At 36.6% G+C, this 8,557-nt stretch overlaps 1 non-coding gene across 1 annotated transcript; it reads left to right on the top strand.

Annotated features, from left to right (window-relative positions):
* Nucleotides 1-257: 257 nt before the first annotated feature.
* Nucleotides 258-368, top strand: LOC137749097 (small nucleolar RNA R71). The gene has a single exon (XR_011070167.1). It is a non-coding gene; the product is annotated as a small nucleolar RNA R71 (small nucleolar RNA).
* Nucleotides 369-8,557: the final 8,189 nt, after the last annotated feature.

The raw sequence follows: 8,557 nt of genomic DNA, 5'->3' as shown, positions 1-8,557 counted from the left end.
TGTTGAGCACGGATTCAAGCTTCCTTTCTAGGTTAGCTACCTGCAACAAAAGCTCATGATTAGAACTTGTTTCATAAACTCCAACTTTCTTACCCCTTAAATCTTTGTGTTGAGCATTAGACCCCAACATCTCATAAATGTTATATGACTCTTGAGCATTCTTTTTCTTCAATGCTCCACCTGCTGCATTATCCACACTTGATTGACAATTTTGGGTTAGTCCATCATAGAAAATTTGCATTTGTAAGTGAAAAGGTAACCCATGGTGTGGACATTGTATCAAGAGGCCTTTAAAACGCTCCCAACACTCATTGAAAGGTTCACCATCATCTTGTTTGAAGTTGAAGATTTGTCCCCTTAATGTGGCTGTCTTTTGAGTGGAAAAGAACTTCTCCAAGAACTTCTTAGCCACGGCATCCCATGTGGTGAGGGAACCTGGTGTTAGAGTCATCAACCAACTCTTGGCCCTATCTTTCAAGGTGTAAGGAAACACTCTCATCCTCAAATTTGCTTCACTTACTCCCTGCAAAGGTAAACCACTCACAACATTGTAAAACTCTTTAATATGAGCTAAAGGGTCTTCATTAGGTAAGCCATAAAATGAAGGAAACATATGGAAATGTGAAGATTTGAGATCATAGTTTCTAGCTTCTGTGGACAGCAAGATGCATGAAGGTGAATTTGGTATGATTGGTTGAGCAAAGTCCTCCAAAGCACGAAGTTCATCTTCGTTGCCCGCCATCTCTTCTTCTCTTTCCCAATTAAATTGCTCAGATTCTTTACTTGTTGAACTAGGTGAATTCCCTTCCTCTTCCTCACGGTCAAAGGGTGATTCTAAGCCTAAAACTTAACAAACTATGGGGAGAAATTGTATTTGGACGAAATGCACTTAAATGGGCAGATTATAACCAAAGCAGATTGTAAAGCAAGTTGATGTAAACCAATGGATAATGGAATGGCTAAGGGATTCTTTTCCATATATGAAATGTATGCACCTTAAATCAACTTCCAATTATCAATTTGACAAGTTATGAACCTTGACACTAATCAAAATAGCAAACAAGCAAACAAGCAATTACAAGGGACTGAAATCAGTCCCCGGCAACGGCGCCATTTTTGTTGATGTATAATTCCTTCCTAATGCTAGAATATATTTAGTATAATGGCATAAGTAAGGGTGTCGAATCCACAGGGACTAATTGGACCTATGTAATTACTTGTTTGCAAGAACTTTTATGAAATGAACCAAACTAATCAAATTGAGTAGATTTGTTGTTGTTTCTTAAAAGCATAAATAAAAGAAGTAAACACAACTAAATGAATCAACAACTAATAGAATGAGATAGTATCAATGGAAATGAAGCTAGGGATTCGGTTTCACCATTGCTCAACTAAGTTCATGTTTGTCAAGTTAGTTTATACTCATTCATCTACCTATTTCTTGAGTTTGTTTCACTTGGATATGATCAACCATATGATGTGTGGATTTGATCAAATGTCTCTAATCATGAACCTAATTGTGATGTGCAACTTTGGTTCATAATCAAGATTATGTAATGTACAAGAAACTTTCATAAAACCAAAGGGAGTAACTCGGCAGGATGTGTGCTAAACACTCCCTTCATTCATTCACATATCTACCAAGATTATGCATGATGTGTGCTTTAATCTTGGCTACACAACTTAGTGATTAATTCAAATGATGATCAAACATTAAAATCAATACATTAAGTCACCATTAAAACAGAAAATGAAACAAGAAATAGATGGACAAACTGAGCATTCTAACTTAATTACATGGCAAACTTTGCAAGGTTACATCGAATCCCTAGAGGAAGATTAGTTACACTTCATGTTTACAAAGGTTTAACATAAAAATGAATAACATGAGTGAACATAAGATTAAGAAGGAAAAACCCTTGAAGCAAAACTGATGTTGAAGTCCTTGAAGAGTTCCTTGGTGTTGCTTCTCCAAATGTGGTGCGGATGAAGGTAGAATGGCTTGGTTGAATGGTTTCTGCCCTTGGACAGAAAATGGACAGAGAATGGACTGAAAATGGGAGAGGTTATGGGTGTGTAAATGGACTGATTTGAAGAGGAAAACTTGCGGATGGGAAAGGGGGAGAATGTGAAAAATGCAATGGAATCCGAGAATGTGTAAGTAACAATGGACAGAAAAATGGAGCCAAATAGGCTGTGTGTGATCCAATCTGATCCGAGTGTGCAATCTCTCAGTCTTGGTGAATTTCTCAATGAGTCTAATGATGGAGAGACAATCAGATTGGATCTACCATTTGTTTAACTCAGATGGCAGTGCATAAGTGATGGAATGATGGGTTTCTGAGGTAGTGGGCGCATGGCATGGACAAGATCTGCAAGTATGTGTTTTGTTTAATCAAAATGCATGTGTCCTTGCTGCAACAAGTGAGTGGAATCTGCCAAAAGTGAATTGGAGCACCAGAAAATGTTTATACAAATCTGAAAATGAGAAGAACACACGGCATGGACAAAGGGATGGGTTTGATTTCTGAAATGGTGGCTGCAAGGAGTTACTTGTTTAATCACCATGCATGTGAATTTCTGTAAAGATGAGTGAAGAAGGGAAATGGAATGCACGGGTCAGGTTGTGGACATGCATGTGAATGCATGTTTTGATGTTTTAGAAGTGCATAATCTGACTTGGAACCACATGGAATTTGCATGACATGATTGTGTTTGTTGGTGGAAATATGGCTGAATGTTTTAGGCAAGGAGGTACACGGCACAAGCCATGTGGAATAATAAGAAATCTGCATGTTTTTGCCTTGTTTAGAACCACCCAATGTGGTCGAATTGCACCACATTCCTTCATTTGCCTTCCAATTGATCTTATTACACCTTGGCTGCACACTAACACAAAACAATGTAAAACACGACTAGTTTAATCCAAAACAATCACAAAGACACCAAATAAGGAAGATATAAATGCATGCAAAATGTGACTTATCATTTATTTGTTTTGCTCGAGGACTAGCAAAAGATAAGTGTGGGGGAATTTGATAGGAGCATATTTAGGCGACTTAACTAGCTTATTCTTGTGCATTTGTGCTATTATTTCTTAGTTAATGTCGTATTACAACTCAATTTCGTGTGTTTGTAGGTCCTATGGGTCAAAGTATCAAGAAAGTGCATTTTGGTGCATTTTGGAGCTATTTTGGACACTAGTTGGTGAGCTTGCATGTGGGTGATGCGAGAATTATACGCGCATAAATTAAACCCTCTTTTCGTCAAATTGTAGTATAAGTATAAGTAGGGATCGTTCTGGACCGGGGATTAGGAGGGATTGTTAACCACTTGGATTTGACTCAAAAACGTAAAATAACAATATAAAACACTATACTAGACTCAAAGAATGCAAAACTAAACTTTAAAACACTAAGACAAACCAAAAGACTCAAACATCACCCAAAACACTCAAAACTGCCTTAAAATCACTTTCTGGGCAGTTTTGAGCACTTTGGTGAATTTGGACGAAATTATGTAACAAAATGAATCAAAACACTTATAAACATAAACTAACTCAAAGAATGTAAAACTAAACACTTAAAACATTAAAACAAACCAAAAGACTCAAACATCACCCAAAACACTCAAAACTGCCTTAAAATCACTTTCTGGGCAGTTTTGAGCACTTTGGTGAATTTGGACGAAATTATGTAACAAAATGAATCAAAACACTTATAAACATAAACTAAAACACTTTCTACTAAATTGGACAATAAAGTAAAGGGGGATTGAGTTTTATACGAAATTAAATAAAATGTACAGATTCGAATTAAGACAGATAGTATATATGAATGTGATGAAATGGAATGAATGGATGGATGCTAGCCAAGGGGTTCATCTCCATACATGTTATACTTGCATACTAAATGATTTCCAATTGCATTTCAATAAACCATGAATTCTCAACACCCCAAGTTAACCGTGATGCACTAATTAACCTTCAAATCTTCCTAACGTTATTGAATTGGATGATGCATGCGACAATTCAAAACATTCCCCACAAGTCCTCAACATGAATGCATAGAAGAGGTACAAGCAAGAATCATTACGCTCTATGAAAATTATAAGTGTTGACGAGGCATTCGTTACTATGAATGCATGAAACTCTTGCCAAGAATTCGTTTAACGCGATTGTTTATAAGCAACCTCCACTACTTATGAATATAAGTTCGTAACTATTAGGTGAAACTCACTTATATTCTAGCGTCATATTCATGCATGAAAATTAAGCGTGCACTCTCAATAAACATACATAAATAAGTTATCAATAAAACGGTTAAACAAATTGAATCACAACTTATGAAACGCAATTAGAAGTAATCAAATCAAAATGCAAGCATAAACATATATTTCAAATTACCCCCTAGCCAAGGGGGGTTTAGTTCCTTATGATACAAAACAAAGAGAATCAAAGAAACACCTAAACATTCCAACAACTCAAACTTGAATTGTATGAACGTTTAGGCACTCTTCTCTTCCATGCCTCATTCGTACAAAACAAAGAGTATTGAAATTAAACATAGAAATCAAAGAAACACCTAAACATTCCAACAACTCAAACTTGAATTGTATGAACGTTTAGGCACTCTTATCTTCCTCTTCGTTGTAGCACAAGGTCTAAGGATAGTTTGATGGTGTGAATGGTTTGGGTAGTGGTGAAAATGGAAGGATGGTGTTTGGATTGTAAGGGAGAGCACAGCAAGGGTGTTTGATGTCTACATTTCTGCAATGGATGAGTTTATGGAAGAGTGTTTGGAATGGGTGAATTTCTGGCACAAAGGCCTTATTTCTGTGGTGAATGGATTGTGTATGAATGAGAATGAATGAATGAGTATTTATAGGTGAAATGGGGGGAACATGACAGCTAGGAACTTGGTGGAAATCTGAAATGGTGAAGGGAGATGCATGTGGCTGTTTGTGCATGTGATTAAAGGGTGGAAATGCATGTGTTTTGACAGAAATGAAAGGGAATGCACGTTTTTGGTTGATTTCTGGTGGTTGTGAGGTGGAAATTTAGGTGGAAATGCATGTGGATTAAAGCTATGTGAATGATTAAGGTGAATGTGCATGAGTGCATGTGAAATCTGCCAAGATGCATGTGTTATGAAGTGGATTTTCTGCAAAGCAAGGTGAATGTGCATGTGATTAAATTAAAAGATGGAATGCATGTGAATATGATGGAAATCTGATTTCTTTGAAGATGCATGTGCAATGAAGTGGAATGACAGCTAGGTTATGATGATGAATGCATGTGGCTGATTTAATTGAATAGGAAAGCATGTGAAATGTTTGTGGTGAGTGAATGTTCATGTGAATTAAAGCTAAAGTGATGATGATAAGTGATAAGTGATAAGTGATATGATATGTGGTTATGATGTGATAAGTGGTTATGATAAGTGATAAGTGATATGATAAAGTGATGATGATAAGTGATAAGTGATAAGTGATATGATATGTGGTTATGATAAGTAATGGGAGCATGTGGGTTAATTAATGAAGGAAATGCATGTGCAATGACAAGGTGTTAGAATGGATGTGTGTTATGCATGGCATGATTGGGATTAGGAAAGGTTTAAATGTCCTAAAACTAAAGAGAACAAGGTTCCAACACTTTGGCTCCAATTAGGTCTTCAATTTCGTCCAACACTTTGGCTCCAAGCATAAGCTATCCATCCTTAGCCCAAAAGTGCTCCAAAAATCTCCAAAATGCATCTTTTTGCTCCTTTAGCCCTTTGGACCTACAAACACACGAAAATAGCTTAAAGTACTAAAATAACTAAAGAAACATAACGTAAATGCACGAGAACAAGCCATTTAAGTCGCATGAATATGCTCCTATCAGTGGGCTAACATGGATGAACGAATTTGAACTTCAAGAAGTTGGAAATGTGATAAGAAGAGGAAGGAACTAAGCTAAGGACAAAGTGGATAAGGAAAGTGCAAGAAAAGAGGAAACGTTATCCAATTATCCAAAACATTATCCAAACCTTATCTCATCTTATCCTATCCAAACCTTATCATGTCTTACTCCTAATTACATGGGGACTTAAATGGATCATTCTAGATCCTATTTCTAGAAGCATCCTAGTCTAGAATGCCCAAATCTGCCACAAAACCTATTCTTTCTAGAAACCCTAGAAAAGTGGCGCCCAAACCTTTCTAGAAGGCTTTACCTTGCCTTGCAAGCCAAGCTACCCTCTCCCCTAAATCAGCCGCACCTTCCTAGGCCTAATCCCTTTGGGATTCTGAATTCCAAGGCCTAATCCTTGTGGATTTGGGTATACAAATCAGTTTATAAAAATATGTGGGCCAAAACCTTCTCCTAAGTGGATTTGAATCACCATGGCCGAATTCTAGGGCCCTAATCCAATAAATCTGCTAAGTTAACCCTAATCTAATAAACCCTAGGACTATATAAATATATTTTCAGCCACAAATTCGTAGACCCCTTATGCTAGACAGAAAACCCTTGTGCCGCACCTCCATTCCCCATTCTTGACCTCCATAGACCTCCCTCCACATCCATACACCTCTGCCGCACCCTTCCCCACCATAATCAACCATCCTCCATCCCTCCAAACTAGAAAACACCATCCAAAACCACCAATTCCATCACCCACACTTTGTGCCGCAACAAGGAGGAGGAAGAGGAGCCAATCTGTGCATCAAATCCATCTTGGAATTGCTGAACGTATAGGTGTATTCTTTCTTATGATTTCAATGTTTAAATTCAATACTTTTTGTTGTGCAAGCATGAGGAACTAATCCCCCCTTTGGCTAGGGGGGGGGGAATTCGAAACCAAGGTTGTATTTGCATGATGATTTGATTAATTCCAGTTGTGATTTCATAAATTGTGAATGCAATTTACTTAACCGTTTGATGGATAACTTATTCTTGTTTGTTGACTAAGGGTGCACACTTAGTTTGCATGCATGAATTTGGGGCTAGAATATAAGGGAGTTTCACATAATCGTTACAAACTTATATTCACAAGTAGTTAAGGTTGTTTTTACAATCATGTTAAGTAAATTCCTAGCATGAGTATCATGATGTCATAGTTACAAGTGCTTTGTCAATACTTATGATTTTCATAGAACGTAATGATCTTTGATTGTATCTCTATTATGATGTCATGTAGGGGACTTTTGAAGAATGTTTTGGGTTGTCGTATGATGTCATCCAATCCAATAACTTAAGGAAAATCTGAGGGTTAATTAGTGATGTCACGGTTAATCTGGGGTGTTGAGGTTCATGGTTTATCGAAAAGCAACTGGAAATCAATTTGTATGCAAGTATGCCATGTGTGGAGAAAAACCTCCTAGCCATCTCACCATCCATTTAATTCCACCAATTTCGTCAGAATCTGCCTATTTTACATATTTGTTTTGTTTGTTTGATTTTCGTCAAAAACCAAATCCCCAAGTGTCTTAGAGTGTCTAATTAGTTAGAATATGTTTTAGATTGTGTTTTTGAGTGTTTTGATTCAAGTTGTTACCCAAATTCGTCCAAATTAGTGAAAGTGCTCAAAACTGCCCAGAAAGTGTTTTTAAGGCAGTTTTGAGTGTTTTGGGGCTGTTTTGAGTCTTTTGGTTTGTTTTAGTGTTTTTATTGTTTAGTTTTGCATTCTTTGAGTCTAGTTTAGTGTTTTAACCTTTGTTTTACGTTTTTGAGTCAGTTTCCAAGTGATTTAGCAATCCCTCCTAATCCCCGGTTTAGAACGATCCCTACTTATTTATATGCTACAATTGTCAAAAGAGGGTTAATTTGTGTGTTAAGTTAATTTTCGCATCAGAATGCTTTGGGTTGTCGTATGCAATCATCCAATTCAATAACGTTAGGAAAATCTGAGGGTTAATTAGTGCAATTCACGGTTAATCTGGGGCGTTGAGAATTCATGGTTTATTGAAAAGCAATTAGAAATCGTTTTGTGTGCAAGTATGGCATGTGTGGAGATGAACCCCTTAGCTAGCCTTCATTCAATTCATTAAATCCAAATTCGTTTTAAAAATCTGTTCGTTTTACAAAGTTTTAAGTTTTGTTTTCAAATTCGTCAAAATCAAAATCCCCCTTTACTTGGAGTGTCAAATTAGTTAGAAATCAATTTAGTTTGTGTTTTTAAAGTATCTTGAGTCAAGTTATAACTATTTTCGTCCAAATTCTTCTCTAGTGCTCAAAACTGCCCAGAAAGTAGTTTTAAGGCAGTTTTGAGTGTTTTCTTGCTGTTTTGAGTCTTTTGGTTTGTCTTAGTGTTTTAAACTTTATTTTTGCATTCTTTGGGTCTAGTTTGGTGTTTTATATTGTGTTTTTACGTTTTTGAGTCAAATCCAAGTGATTAACAATCCCTCCTAATCCCCAGTCCAGAACTATCCCTACTTACATTCTTCACTACAATTGATAAAAAGAAGGTTTAATTTGTGTGCGTATAATTCTCACATCAAATTTTGGCGCCGTTGCCGGGGATTAGCAACTTTGCTAATCCCTTGGATTGTTTTATTTTCGTTTGTTTTATTT

This window comes from Pyrus communis, chromosome 10 (assembly GCF_963583255.1).
Source record: "Pyrus communis chromosome 10, drPyrComm1.1, whole genome shotgun sequence".
Classification (NCBI taxonomy): domain Eukaryota; kingdom Viridiplantae; phylum Streptophyta; class Magnoliopsida; order Rosales; family Rosaceae; genus Pyrus; species Pyrus communis.
This window is presented reverse-complemented; position numbering and strand designations above follow the sequence as displayed.